The sequence below is a fragment of the Ambystoma mexicanum genome, chromosome 3p (genome assembly GCF_040938575.1).
Source record: "Ambystoma mexicanum isolate Mex_15411 chromosome 3p, UKY_AmexF1_1, whole genome shotgun sequence".
NCBI lineage: Eukaryota > Metazoa > Chordata > Amphibia > Caudata > Ambystomatidae > Ambystoma > Ambystoma mexicanum.
In genome coordinates, this window is record NC_090925.1 from 1267797985 (window position 1) to 1267813802 (window position 15818).

The following is a 15818-nucleotide window of genomic DNA, read 5'->3' on the forward strand; positions in this document are numbered from 1 at the left end:
TGCAGGTTCTATGGTGGCGGCTTCTCCATCCAAAGTGCTCTGGTGGGCTGGTTTCAGAGTAATGCATGTACTCTGACAGTGGCTGGAGTGGCAGTGTAGCAGAACAAGAGATTAGGAGGTGAGCTGCAACAGTGTTTTATGGACATTTTAAGCCTATGGGTGTGGGGAGAATGCGCAATCCAAGTCGGTGTGCATGTGCGGGAGGTGTGGGGGCACATGCGTGATAAATACATAAATGCATTTTTTAAATGTCTTAACAGTTGGTGTAAATTCTTTGTAGGAAACAAATCTGCCTAGTGCTGTAGTACTGTGCATGGGGATACAACTCTTGTTACCTGGACAGGAGGTCCTGCACCCGGGTTTGTCTTTCCTTCAGGCAGAGTGATTTTGTAAACCTCGCCAAATGTCAACCTAACATTTGAAAGCTATCGGTTAGGTCTGAATACAGAAAATTACACTTCTGTTTTTATTTCTTATTAGTGTTTTGGTTTTAATATAAACCTTTTCACTATATAAAATACAAGAACGTATAACTGATCACATACATCATATAAAACAAAACCGAAAACAATAGAAGAGGAACATTGGAAATCAGTTAAAACAAGAGAAGCTATTTGAACAGTTATCTTCTAACAAATATCAAACGCCTCTAAAACCTATACCTTTATAATGGGACATTCAACAATTCAAACACGTTGAAAATCATCCAATAGGGATGAAGCACGTTTGCTATGCTGTTAACCCTCACCCCCTTAGATCTGCCCAAAGAGCATGATCCCATTCCGAAGTCCTCAGGTCCTGAAGATATTGAAAGTGGTGGTACTTTAGGTGGATTGTTGCTTCAAAAAACAAGATCAGATGTTTTGTGGTTTCTTTAAAGTTAGAATATTTAATGATCTGTTCTGTTCCTTTATCAATAGTATGGGCCCCATAATATTTAGGGTTGGGAGTAGATTCAGTCTAAATCTCATTATGCTTTATAGCACAGTAACAGAGATTTCTGATGTTTGTTAATCTGCTTAGAATCACATGCTGTGCATAGGTCCGACATCCAGTGGTCACTGCGGAGTATTGCATTTTGTTTTTCGTAGTCGAAAAGGGACGTCGACAAGGCGTGTCTGAAACACTATCCCTATAGTGACGTGCGTTGTACCCACAATCCCTCACGCGTCGAGGTCCCTCAGATTGTTTTTTTCCGCCCAGTACTGGTCGCCTTTACGCGGAGCTCCTCGAGAGACATTGCAGATTTCATCTCCTCGACCTTTGGTCGTTTTTCCTATTTAATATAGAACATATCGATCCCTCCCTCAACGCTGTTGTGAAGCTGTCTCCGCCGAGCAAGATCTTCGACGGAGGGGACGAGCGGAGGAGATCCTTCGCCTTTGCCAAACACGTGGCCTGGCCTCGCAGGCCATATACAGTAGGGAGAGTGGGGGTCGTGGGACATCTCTGGTTCTTTTCTGAGAATGCCTTTCCTTTTCCCCTTCCTTTCCCTTGGGGTGGTTATCACGATTTATTGCCTCGGCTATGGAGAGGACACCCTTTAGGTTTTGCCCACTTTGCAAGGGCAAGTTTACTTGGAAGGACAAGCATTCACGGTGTAACCGCTGCTTGCCCCTCGATCACAATGAGGAGGGTTGCACGGCTTGTCGGCTTCTTAAGCCAAAGACTCTAAAAGACCGTAGGGTCAAGAGGTGGGCGGCCTACGCTATGTCGAAGGCCACTGCTTCACCCACCGTTGCTACCACCGACAGTGACGAGGAACGTGATAACACGACCTCCGCTACGGAAGTCGAAAACCCCCCTAAAGAGCGCTCACGCGCTTCGTCGTCTGTCCCCGGCCCCGACGGGCTCAGCTCACGCCCTGCTTATGGGGATGAACACCCCGGCGACATTGACGCACACAAGTCCACACATAAGCACACAACCCATGGCTCTTCTTCGTCGAAGGCGAAGAGAGCATCAGCGCCCAAGGAGACGCAGGTTCCACCGGCGGCCTCCTCGGACCGTTCGGGTTCGAAGCCCCTCTCGCAGCCGCGACCAGCGACTGGGCTTTCGGCAAATAAGGGCGCCGCCCCCAAATCATCGGCTGGCGCGCATCAGCAGAAAGCGCATGCCGCCGTAGAGCGATCGACACCCGTAACGTCGAAACCACAGCCCTCCGCTAACAAACGAGTCGCTGAGAGCTTGGCGAGGATCGTGGTAGCCGACGCCCACAAGCGTACGCCGAAAGACACGTCGAGCGCTATGCAGAGGTCGAAAGACACGCCGAAAAAGCCCGAAGAAAGGCAGGGACTACCCCCTTCAGTCGAGGGGACCCCCGACACACCTAAAGGCTTTTCGGAGGGCGACGGGCCACTTTCCTCGACGTTGTGGGAGAGGTCGAGCCGTTTTCAGCTACAGGACACTATTTTTCCCCTGCTAGACCGCTCAGGGGTACCCCATGAAACCATGGAAAGGCTCCATCTCTGCATGGAAAGAATGGAGAGGTTTATGAATACCCAGAACCCTCCCACTCCCAAGAGAACAAGAGAAGGGCCTCAGGAGGACCCCAGGGCCAAAATTCCGAGACTAGTCAATCCCCACCAGGACACAGCCTCAGACTTCCATAGTGTGTATGACCTCACTGGGGAGGAACATTACTTGGAGGAGGAGGATGATTTTATGGACGATGAAGAGGGACGGAACCAGGAGGAAGGTCTGGAAGACAGCCCAGACTTGGTAGGAGAAGGCTTCGGAGAAAATCCAGAAGGACCTTCTCACCCCTGGCAATCCCCATCAGTATATTCCGACACTGATGTCCTGAACCTAAATCCTCCTGACAATTCACCTGTTAGAAACACGTCTCCCATTGACGATCAGCCCACATTCAATGCCCTGTTGCGCAGAGCAGCAGCACATTTCGAACTGGACACTGGGGAGCTCTCTCCAGAATTAGACTTTGTGGAAAGAGTAATTAAGGAGAAACCCCCGGTCAGTCAGACCATTCCCCTCCTCGCTTCGGTGAAGAGAAGAATCATCCCTTCGCTGTCCGCACCCGCACTAATCAGAGGGGTTAATCCTAGAATTGAAAAACTTTTCACTCCTTCACCCTCAGACCCGCTGTACATCAGGGGACATTCCATTCCGGATTCCCTGGTAGTAACCAATACAAGAAAGAGGGCAGGGGTACCACTTTCCACCAGTGAGGCACCACCTGACAAGGAGGGCAAGAGGTTATATGCCCTTGCAAAAAGAGTTACATCCTTGGCTGCCTTTTCGGCAAGAATTGCGAACAACAATTCTTTGCTCGCTAGCTATGCGGACACGCAGTGGGCCAAACTGCGCAAAGACGCCGAAGAAGCGCCGGAACCTCTACGTACACGCCTGCTAACAACTATTGGCGAAGGAACCCAGGTCAACCAGAGTATTTTAAAGAACTCTCTGGATGCTGCAGAAACAGCGGGACGTTCCCTGGGTCAGGGAATACTCCTAAAACGCCACGTATGGCTGCGCAACTCGGGGTTCAAACCGGAGACACAGGCGTCTTTAATAAATAAACCTGTTGAAGACTCAAACCTCTTCGGGAAAGCGGTGGATGAGGCTCTGGAGATGGCTAAAAAAGAGTTCGATACTATCAAAACTCTTGACCAAATCTCTAAGCCCTCTACCAGACGCGGCTATGGCAACAAACGCTTTTTTCGTGGCCAACGCCAACAACAAAACCAGCAGCAACAGTACCCTGCCACCAATTTCCAGACCAATAGTGGCCAGTACAGCCAAAGAGGCCAGCGCCGGGGCAAAGGAAGAGGTCGGGGGTCCACCCCCAGAGGCTCCCAAGCCCCCAACAACACCAAGTGACGTGAAGATTTGCGTCCCCTCCCATGCAACACCGGTCGGGGGCCGGATAACATCCTTTCTTCCAGCATGGGAGGGTATAACGTCAGACCGCTGGGTACTTTCCACCGTAGCCCACGGATACTGCATCGAATTCAACAGTTCCCCAACATACAAACCCCCGAGGGGACGACGCATGACACCGGAACATCTTGCCATCCTTCTCCAAGAAGTACAACAACTGCTGGAAAAAGGAGCCATAGAGGTCGTGCCTCTATCTCAGGTAACGGAAGGTATTTATTCAGTGTACTTCCTTGTACCCAAAAAGGATCTAACCATGTGCCCTGTATTAGATCTGCGCCCAGCGAACAAGTTTATCAAACCCCAAAAGTTTTGTATGGTGACCTTACAGGAAGTGATCCCACTGCTATCACAGGGAGATAACATGACAACATTGGACATGAAAGATGCATACTTTCATATTTTAATGTTGCCAGCGCACAGAAAATACCTCAGGTTCATGATAGAGGGCAAACACTACCAGTTCAGAGTGCTACCCTTCGGCATAGCATCAGCACCAAGGGTATTCACGAAGGTGCTGGCAGTGGCAGCGGCCCACCTGCGCAGGTTGTCCATCCCAGTTTACCCTTACCTCGACGACTGGCTCATAACAGGGGATTCTTACGAAACATGCTTCTCCAATACCCAAAAGACTGTAGACCTTTTGTTCCAGTTGGGCTTCTCCATCAACGAAAAGAAGTCCAGCCTAGACCCCAGCCAAATCAAACAATTCCTAGGGGCTCTAATTCAAACAAAGGACTGCCTCGTCTTCCCCTCCAAAGAGAGGGTCCAAAACATGCTCTTTCAGATCCCTCAATATGTGACCGGTCGAGAGGTGACGGTACGCAAAGCAATGCGCTTGCTAGGCATGATGGCGTTGTGTATTTATTTGGTACCTCACGCGCGCCTGCGCACAATGCAAGAGTGGCTCAACAGCCAGTGGTGTCAGGCCAGCGGACTATGGGACGATCTAGTGGTGGTCTCGCAGGCCTTGGTTCTCTCGCTACGGTGGTGGACAAAGGAAAACCTGGGAAAAGGGAAACCCTTTGCCACACCCGCGGCGGAAGCCACTCTAACCACAGACGCATCCCTCACAGGATGGGGGGCTCACCTATCCCATCAGACTGCTCACGGAGTGTGGACTCCGAACGTAGCATCCAAACACATCAATCTACTGGAGCTACTAGCTGTGTTCAAGGCGCTAAAAGCCTTCCAGGAACACCTACAAGGCAGGACAGTGATGGTCCTTACAGACAGCACCACAGCCATGTATTACATCAACAAGCAGGGGGGAACCCACTCTCCAGGACTGTCCAAACTGGCCCAAAATATATGGAAGTGGGCTCTCAAACAAGACATGTTCCTACTGTCACAACATGTACCAGGGGAACTCAATCTGCTGGCAGACAAACTCAGCAGAGATTTCCCCCTGCCCGAAGAGTACGAATGGCGACTGCACGAAGACATCGTCTTCGATGTCTTCACACAATGGGGATTCCCAGAAATAGACCTGTTCGCAACCCTGGAGAACTCATAATGCCTGAGTTACGCCTCCAGGTACCCCCAGAACCAATCCAAGGGGAACGGTCTGTCGATACAATGGTCAGGGAAATTTGTTTACGCTTTTCCCCCGACTCCCCTTCTCAACAAGGTGGTGCACAAGATGCACCAGGAACAAGTAACCATGATACTGGTGGCCCCAATGTGGGCCCGACAGCCATGGTTCGCTCACTTGATGGAGATGTCTCTATCTCCCCCAGTGAAACTCCCCTGCCCGTACAACATGCTGTCACAAGACAAGGGCAGGACCCTGCATCCATGCCCCCAGAACATGAACTTAGCAGCTTGGCTCCTGAGATCATAGAATTCGGACATCTACAGCTCCCGCAGAGATGCATGGACATCCTCAAAGAAGCCAGAAAACCTAACACTCGCCACTGCTATTCTAGCAAATGGAAGAGGTTTGTCATCTGGTGCAGGGGTAAGAGCATCAACCCGATTGACTGCTCTCCCACACATATTGTTCTATACCTGACCCACCTATTGGATTCAGGTCTAGTGTTCAATTCCATTAAAGTCCACCTAGCGGCACTTTCGGCATACACCACTTCCCAACTCAAGGTGTCGTGGTGGAAGATCCCTGTTAGAAAGGCCTTCATGGAGGGAGTAAAGAGAATACACCCCCCGATAGCTGACCCAGCTCCCGGATGGGACCTTAATGTGGTACTTACCAGACTCATGGGCTCACCATTCGAACCCATGCACAAAGCATCTCTTAAACACCTCACTATTAAGACTGCTTTTTTAATAGCTATCACCTCCATCAGGAGAGTAAGTGAACTTCAGGCTCTTTCTGTTCTAGACCCCTTTGTTACAGTTCACAGAGATAGGGTGGTTCTACGCAGGTTTGCTCCGAAATTCATCTCAAAATTCCACGTAAACCAGTCTATAGAACTACCAGCGTTCTTTCAAAATCCTTCCAACTTGGGAGAAAGGACTCTGTACACACTAGATGTGCGCAGAGCGGTCATGTTCTACATGGAAAGAACCAGACCACTGAGGAAGACTAATCAGTTCTTCGTCTCGGTGGCAGCAGGAAGAGAAGGGGATGCAGTTTCAAAGTCCACTATTTCTAGATGGATTGTTCAATGCATCACTCTCTGCTATACTCTTGCTAAGAGAGAACTGCCCTTTAGGCCAAGAGCACATTCTACTCGAGGCACGGGGGCGTCCATAGCATTCATTGCAAATGTTCCCCTTGAGTCCATCTGCAAAGCGGCTACCTGGAGTTCTGTGCACACCTTTACAAAACACTACTGTCTAGATGCACACTCTAGATCTGACTCCCAGGTGGGACAGGCAGTATTAAGACATCTTTTCTCTACTGTTCCTTCTCATAACCCACCGCCAACTCCGGGTACTGCTCGCTAGTCTATGCACAGCATGTGATTCTAAGCAGATTAACAAACATCAGAAGACAATGCATTACTTACCGTAAAAGCATTTCTGATGGTTGTATCTGCTTAGATTCACATGCGCCACCCTTCCTCCCCGCTCGGATGGAAGGAACATAGACTTCCTTTTATATCTCTCTTTTCTGTACTCACTCACGTCTAGAAGGCTCCCTCAGGGCAGAAAAATACAAACGGAGGGACCTCGATGCGTGAGGGATTGTGGGTACAACGCACGTCACTATAGGGATAGTGTTTCAGACACGCCTTGTCGACGTCCCTTTTCGACTACAAAAAACAAAATGCAATACTCCGCAGTGACCACTGGATGTCGGACCTATGCACAGCATGTGAATCTAAGCAGATACAACCATCAGAAATGCTTTTACGGTAAGTAATGCATTGTCATATATTTCACAAGGGACCTTCTCTTCCTCCGAAAGCAACCATACTGTTTATACAGGGAATAGGCATCCCTCGGCGGATAGCTCAGGGGCTACACGCTCGCCTTGGAAGCAAGACGACGTGGAGCAACACAGGTTTGATCCCCGGGTCAGCGCTTAGAAACCTCTGGGTATTAAGTGCGTTATGAATAACCAATTACAATCCAGTCGATTTACAGTAAAGCACCAATCTGGATCAAAAAGGTTTCTCTTCACTATATCAGTAGTTTCCATTAAGTTGATTTCTTTCAGGATTACAGTCTTAAGTATGGATTTTATACTCAACCCAAAGGAATATAACCATGGAATACTCTTTTTCATTTAGCGGAACGTGTAGGGACTCAGAGAATTTGGTGGAGGAACTAGCATCCTAAGGTAAAGGCACAATTTAGACCAGGAGACTCTGCCCACCAAAGATACAGCCCAAACTCCTGACTAATTACAGTTTGGAACGTAGAGTGCAAGACCTAACCCTTTCTTCCAGGTGGTACCCTTAAGAGAGCGCTAAAATATGCCATGATCGCATAAGGAACATTCTAAGCTGTATATTAGACATGGCACCATTTTAGCCAAATAATACTCGTGAAACGGAAGCAAAGAGAAACCACACATGGAAATGTGCAGTCTCTTGAGCTGAGCGATAAAAGATTTTGATTTTACTCTCAAAAGTTCAACTGCCTCTCTCTGCTCCTTGTATGTTAAATCGAAGCCAAAGTATCTCATTGATCAGGTTAAGGCCAAGCAAGTATTGCCCACCCCCCACCCCATCACTATAGGCTTATGTTTTTTGGAGAAGATTACTATTCTTGTCTTGGTAGCATTAATAGCAAGATTATTCCCTACTGCATGTAAAAGCTGTCAACTTACGTTGAAGCCCAACAGGAGTCAAGTCAAAGAATAATAAATCATCAGCAAAAGCCAACCAATTTATTGTTGGAGAACCAAGTCTGATGGGATGGGAGTTCCCATAGGTTGTCTATATCTGATAAGTATATGTTGAAAAGAAGAGGGGCCAGGAGGCAACCCTGGATCAAACCCAATGTGGTATTAATAGGTCGAGACAAAGAGCCATCTTTCGACAACCTAATCTTCATGGATGTGTTGTGGTGGAGTAATGATAACAATTTTACCAATGGAGGGGGGCACCCTCTTCTTTTTCAATTTATGCTCACTGTGTCAAAGGCACTATGGGGTCTAATGAGGCCATATATACTGTGCCAATAGATCCCTCTGCTACCGAAACCGGAAAATGGGAAAGAATGGTTGTATTCAAGATGGTTCCTACTTTTTTCCAGAAAACAGTTTGACTAGGAACAAGAATATTTAGTTTTATTTACCTAAAACTCTAGCTCCTTCAGGACCATGGCTGCAAATATTTTACTGATGGCATCTAAAAGGGTCATAGGTCTATAGTTGGATGGGTTAGACATTTCACCTTTTTGTTTTTTAAATACATGGGAAGTATATATGCTACGCTCCATGTAGGGGGCATCACTCTCGTTTCCAGAATTTCCTTAAACAGGTTGGCTAAAATGGGACCCCAGAGAACAGAATCGTGCTTTATGGTAATTGGGGCCAAATTATCAGGTCCCGCCTCCCTCAACCCTTAACCTTTCTTTATAAGCATATAGATATCCATGAGATTGCCTGTGATATATCGCAAGGTAGATCCGGTATCCTAATCAACCCCGAGACCTTGCAAGTGGTAGCATGGTATGCTATCCAGGTATCCTCACTTATTATGGACACTTCCTCCACCAACTCTTTCTCAACACATTTACTAGTGAGTTTCCAAAATCTTTAATGCGCAATTGCAATTTCATACTTTTGACAAAGTTCCTATATCGCTGCTTCATTTTTCTTTTTTCCGAGAGAACATCTTTCTGTGATACATTGCAATAGCAGAGGGTGTGAAGCTGGATGCTTTAGATCTTCTTTGGGCTTTTGTTAATCTTGCATCATACCTGTGTACATGATTATTCTGATTAAATCTGGGTCCCCCTGGCATTAATTGAGCCAAGCACTCATTCACTGTAGTATGAATATTATTATAGGAGAAAAATAAATCCCACATATTGGTTTTCAAACATCCTTCCTTATTTGTGCAGTAAATCACTTAAGTAGGGAGGTATTCCATCTCACCCTTAATCCTTTATTACAGATTTTAAAAAAAGGAAACCAGGGATTGGATTCTAGTTTTGTTAGTGCAAAAGCTAACTTAATGGATAGGGATTGATGGTCGCTGGTAAACAATTTAAGTATAGCTAATGCCGAGCAATGAGAGGCCAGTGACAAAGACATGAAAATGTGATCTATCCATGAAGTAGATCCTCCCCTTGACCAACTATATACAGCTTTTCTTCCTTCCTTCACTTTAGGCACAGGATCTCAAACCCCCAAAAATGCACACCAGGTTTTCCTGCGTTGCCTAAACTCCATATTATTTTTTTTCATCACGAGGCATTTTGGAGCGCAATATTCAGCTGCACACTCGGCATTAAGATACCCTCCAGCTATAATATCTGCAGCAATTCCAAGACACAATACCTAGGGTTTGGCAGTTAAAGGTTAGGCTGAATACCTAGAAGCTTGATAGTTTTTCAAATGGCCTCCAATAACCAAGACCAATCCCCCATGCATCCATTTGCCTGGCCCATAGCCCCTCCCAAACTAATAAAAGAGGTTACAGATACCACCCCCCAACTTCAAACTCCCAGCATAGTTGTTGCCTTCAGGGCTTGCAAATTCTTAAAAATCCCACTAGACCGGCAGGGTGAGTTCCTTAGTTTACATACTCGACCTAAGACAAATGCACTTGCCCCAAGGTGACTTGTGACAAAATATTTACCAATGCCTTTTGTTAAATGGTGCATGTTGCCATAAGCATACTTCATATTTGGTGCATTGCTGTCAAGCATGCACAGTAAAACTTGTATTTGCCATCTACTGTAAACAAAGTGTGTTTGCAGTAAATGAAAAATACGTTTCTAACATCCCCATACTCGCCAGCAAGGTCGAGTATCGTGCAAATGGTACTCGCCCTTCATAAAAACTACTTTCCAATGCTATTGGGCTAGTAGATTTTGTGCGACCTGGCATTCATGATCTTTCCAATACCCACCTTCTAACACAAACTGGTCTGTCTGTGCTTGATTCTGAAAATGTATTACATCAAAGCCATTTGATCTTGGTGTTAGCCTGGTCCCACACCAATTTTACAACCAGTCTCGAGTAGAAGTGCACTGTTAATCCATTCAAACCCGAGAGCGGGATTGCAATAAAGTCAGTGTCTCCCAAATTGAGGGATCTTGGAGCTGGAATTTCTGCAAGAATGGACAAAAGCTTTGCTCGATTTAAATGCACCAGGCCATTCATTTGAAGAAATATTCTCAAGGCCAAGAACACAGAAGTTGTAGTCCAACAATTTCCTCGGGTCTGTGGGGACCCACTCTCCTTGACCATCCTCCTATGGTTGATCGTCTGAGGTGTACGTCATATTGAAGTTTACTGTCCCAATATTTAGCCCGTCACTGTGCTCTACTTCATTGATGTTATGAGTGACAGACTTGCCTTGGCTCAAAACAGGCAACTCTGTTCTGAATACATAAAATGACACTTCAGTTGCAGGAATGTCAATTGATCCTATTTAGGAGTCGCCACACCATTCAAGACCCTCAGTAGCAATGGTATTAAAGAGAAAGTGGTATGGAAAGCACCCTGCTGGCAGTATAGAGAAATTACTAGTCAGTTGGTCATAAGCAGAACTTGCCTTTTTGGTGGTCTCTAATAGTGAACATTGAAGGTATTTGCCACAGGACACCATCTCCTTTTCTTGTCTGTTAGACTTTATAAATCCCATCTGCCTCATATCTCTGTGCTTTTGCCGAAATGAACAAAAGCTCCTTCTTGTAGGTCTCAAAACATGGTTCCTGTCCCCTTCACTTCTCCATTTTCATGGTCTCTTCCTCTTTATCACATCAATGTTTGGATGCATTGTATATTTGATCAAATCCAGTACAACACTCGTATATCTTATTTCACAGCTTTGTGAAATTTCTACACTTACTTCTGCTGTTGCATGAGTCCAGTTAGTAGTCTGACCTTTTCCTGCCTTTCCATAATTAAGACCTTTCTGTTGGACTCAAATAATCACTCTACATCCTTCGATTTAGGAAATGTCATAAATTAGTTTATACAAATTGATGAGCAGTTTGCCTCTTGATTAACAAACCAACTTGTTTGATTAGCAATGTTGTACCAATATTTTTCAAGTCAACAGATGTTATTTGTACCCAAAACATGAAATGAGTATCAATATAGAATTTTTGTCTACCGCTGATGCTAGGCATGCAGGTTGAGTAACTTAGTTTACCTACTCGACCTAAGAGAACTGCACCCTACCCTTGGCAATGGTTGCCAAAAAATGTAAATCAGCTTTCTGTAAAATGGTGCAAGGTGTCACAAAACCACTTTGTTTGGCACACTGCTGCCACCCAGAAGCCAGCCATTCACAGTGAAACGTTTATTTGACATTTACTGCAAACAAAGTAAGTCTTAAATAAAAGTTTCAAACATCCCCAGCAAATGGTGTTTGCCCTTCATAAGGTCTACTCAAGTGGGCAAGTAGACTTTGCAAGTCCTGGATGAGTGTCTGTAAAATGTTAAAGGTTAGATGAATGAATGGACGCAAATACATAGATATGATTAAAAGACTCTGGCCAGCACTCTAACGCAGGTGCGAATATATAAGGAAATCATAATCATAGAGCAAAGCGAGCTCTGGAGGCCAACTATTGCAGCAGATGTGTAGATGTACAGACTGGATGGAACTATTGATCACTACTTTGCGTAAACCTCTAGTTCACGTTGTGTATTCATTATGTAAGAGAAAAGAAAGTAAGGGACTCAGCAGACTGGGTGGCATAGCAGGCAGAGAACTGGGAAAATTAGGTGGAATATTGCAGTTTTAGGCCCTTTCACTTTCAGGGGAGCTGGTATAAAGCAACAGGTTGATGCGATAGAATGCCAACGACTATGGGATCAGCTCATGGGTTGAGCACCAGTTGCACAGATGTATGCTACGAGCATGTCACAGACCTAGGTCTTCCACCAAGGCATTTGGCCTTGTGATAATGTACATTTTCAAAAGTTTCACTCGTCAATGTGATGCATCTTTTCCAATTAAATGAAATAAATATAGTTGAAACTGAGATTTAGATGCACTAGCCTACATTTTACTGTAAAGCTTGGAGACAAAAAACAGTGTTCCACTTTAGCAATACTGTCATTATGCATTATGTATCAACTTACATTTTTAGGAATGGAATTACATGACTGTCTTTTAAAAAAATAAATAAGGTTAACACATACTGGTTTTTGCCAGACAGGATATAGTTGGCTTAATGAAAGTATTATCACAATTACGTCTAGTTAACAGTTATTTGAAAAAGAAAAAACAATCTTGCCTTGCACTTCCACACAGGCCTTTGGCACTTAAGATTGGAGCAGATGTTTACTGCTGCACTCTCTCTCCATTAGCCCCCTTTGAACTTACAATGAACCGAGAAAAGAGGGTGGGGAGAGACTGGGGCAAGAGAGGAATGCAGGGTCAGCTGTGCTTTCATTGTACAGGGTAACTTGTATAGCTAGCTTTGCTACACACGTGTCAATTAAATTAGCAAACCTACATAATTGCATAGCAGATTGCTATGTGACACTGCTTATTTTATGCCTTGTAGTTTATCATCTGAGACTAACTACTATCCTCCCTAACTATCTCCTCCAAGGTATGGAGCAAAGTTTAGCCTAGTGGTTAAGTTGCACATTAACATAACATAAGTTTGAACCAGAAAACAGAGTTTTCACCCTTGCATCCACACCTTAACAAATTGTGTCAACCCAAAACATTCCTTTATCTCATTGTACCTCGGTACACTTTGCAGCCAGAACTGTGAGAGCTTCTGAAGTTCTATAACACCAGCATATTAAGTACGTTTATAAGCAATTCAGTCAGAGTGCTTATTAAAGCTTTTAAAAAATAAAAACAAAACCAACTAAACTGGCTACTTCTGCTGGGGTAGAACCTTTTGGCAAACATTTTTGTGCTCAGACTTCAAGCACCATGACCTATTGTAATCTTTCCTTTACCCTGTTTGACTGGCCATTTCCACTGTTTTCATCTGTAGACCCCTCTTGAGATTGGTCTCTTTTTCACTTGCATCCTTTGTCGGGATGTTGGCCACGACTTAAAGCACATGGGTAAAATGATTGAAGAGCAAGTGGGGTGCAGTTTAATTTTCTTATGTTGTTATTGTTATTTTGCATTTATATAGCGCCTTATATACCATTGGTATGGTCTGAAGGCGCTGGTAGGTTGAACGCCCTTGGGAACCGAAGTTCAGATCAGTAGAGAGAGTAGCAAGAGTCAAAAAGGTGCGTGTGAGCACCGGGTATGTGTGCAGCTCGTGCGGTATCCGTGTAATAGCTGCTTTTTAGTGGTAGGTGTGGTGGTTGAGAGATCAGGAGTATGTGTTCGTTCCGGCCGGGTTTATCCAGGGCGGATGTGGCTGCGTTATGCCTGAGGAGAACGCCTGGCTGGGGGGTGTGTAACCAGCAGTGATTACTTAGAGTGATGTGGAGTGAGCGGCGGATGTTGGTATGAGAACAGTTATACCGAATGGTGTCATAGTATCTCTGTGTTCTAGTTGAGTGGTGATGTAAAGTAGAGAGTAAGCGTGGTGGTGTGATATGATGGGTTATATGCTCTTTCCAACGTTCTCTGCATTCTAAACCATACTATATACGTCACGCAATTCTATGCGCTCCAGTCCTTTCCATGCACTCCTATCCGCTCCATGCATCCCAGTCTGCTCCATACACCCGGTCCGTGCCATGTACTTATGCATTCCGGCTCGTGCTAGGGTCCGCTCCGCGCGCTCCAGTCCGCATGCGTACTCGGGTCGGCCCAATGCATGTACTTTTGTCTGCCCCACGGATGTACTCTTGTGTGCTCCAAGCATGCATTTTTGTCTGCGTCACGCATGCACTCCTGTCTGCCCCATGCTCTACGCATTCGGCAGCTCTACGTATTAATCTATTCTACGCACTCATCAGTATTGGATGCAATCTGTGCTTGTTCGTTCTACAATCTCGTCCGCTCTACGCAACACGTCCATTCACTCTGGCACTCGTGCACTCCGGTATTCATCTGTTTTATGTCCTTACATGTACTATGCATTCACCTGTTTTACGCACTCGCCCCCTCTACGCACTCGCCCCCTCTACGCACTCGCCCCCTCATCCGCTTTCAGCACTCGTCCTCTACACGCATTCACCAGCAATATCTTGTTCTATATATCCCTCACTGCACTCATCTGTTCTATACCTTCATCTGTTCTGAGCACTCATCCTCACTGAACACTTATCCACTCATCTACTCTATCCATTCGTCCACTCTATCCGCTCTACACACTCATCCGCTCTACCCACTCATCCGCTCTACCCACTCATCCGCTCTACCCACTCATCCGCTCTACCCACTCATCCGCTCTACCCACTCATCCGCTCTACCCACTCATCCGCTCTACCCACTCATCCGCTCTACCCACTCATCCGCTCTACCCACTCATCCACTCTGTACATTCATCTGCTCCAGCGATCTACACGCTCTCCGCACTTCCATATTCATCCGTTATCCACACTCATGTGCTCTACATACTCATCCGCTCCACATACTGATCTGTTCTACACACGTATCAGGTTTACGCTCATCCGTTCTGGACATTCATCTGTTTTACGCTGTTCTTCCACTCAAGCATTCTTCCACTCGGCGCATTCCTTTGTTCCACCTGTTTCATCAATTCTAACTAATTCATCAAGCCATTCAATTTGTTTACTCCGCTTGTATTCTGTTCATTTTCCGGCGTTTTAAAATATGTTTCCTGTTTCCGTTTGATTTACTCTTATTAACAGTTTCACTGCTTTGATCCACTTTATTCATTTAATTCTGTTTGCCCTTCTAGGTTTAAATTAGGGGTTATTAGCTGTTAGTTTCTCGCATCAGGTGGTTTGATGGATTGGTGTCTTTGAGTTGCTGTTGGTCTGTTTGGGTTAGTTTGGTACGGGTTGGTTTTAGGGGAAGAGCCAGGTTTTCAGGAGTTTGCGGAAATACATTAGATCCTCAGGCGGATGTGGGGTCGTCCATTGGCTTCAAATCAGGAAAAGACAATATAACTGAGGGGTTCAATTTGAGTAGTTTTAGAAGGACCGAAGCTCCCACCAGTGCACCCCCCAATCTGTCTGTAATCCTATGCCGCAAATCCGAATATTTGACGTGAAGAGGCAGATAAAGTGGGTTTGAGCTGGAATCTTTCAAAAGTGCCCTGTTGCTGCAGTGTGGGATGTTTCAAGAGTTGTCTCTTCTTCCATGGTCTGTGCACGGAGAACCTAAGCTGTTTCATGGGGGCGCGGCAGCAGACCATTGAACGCAAATTTTGGCATGCAAGCTGATGCAGGCTTTCTGCCATCCAGGGTAGTGCCTGGGGGCATT

The 15818-nt window shown here is 45.7% G+C and overlaps 1 protein-coding gene across 3 annotated transcripts in view; it reads left to right on the forward strand.

The window, feature by feature from the left end:
• XRCC6 (X-ray repair cross complementing 6) overlaps positions 1–15818 on the forward strand; it is a 473622-nt gene that overhangs the window by 148553 nt on the left and 309251 nt on the right. The window lies entirely within an intron of this gene.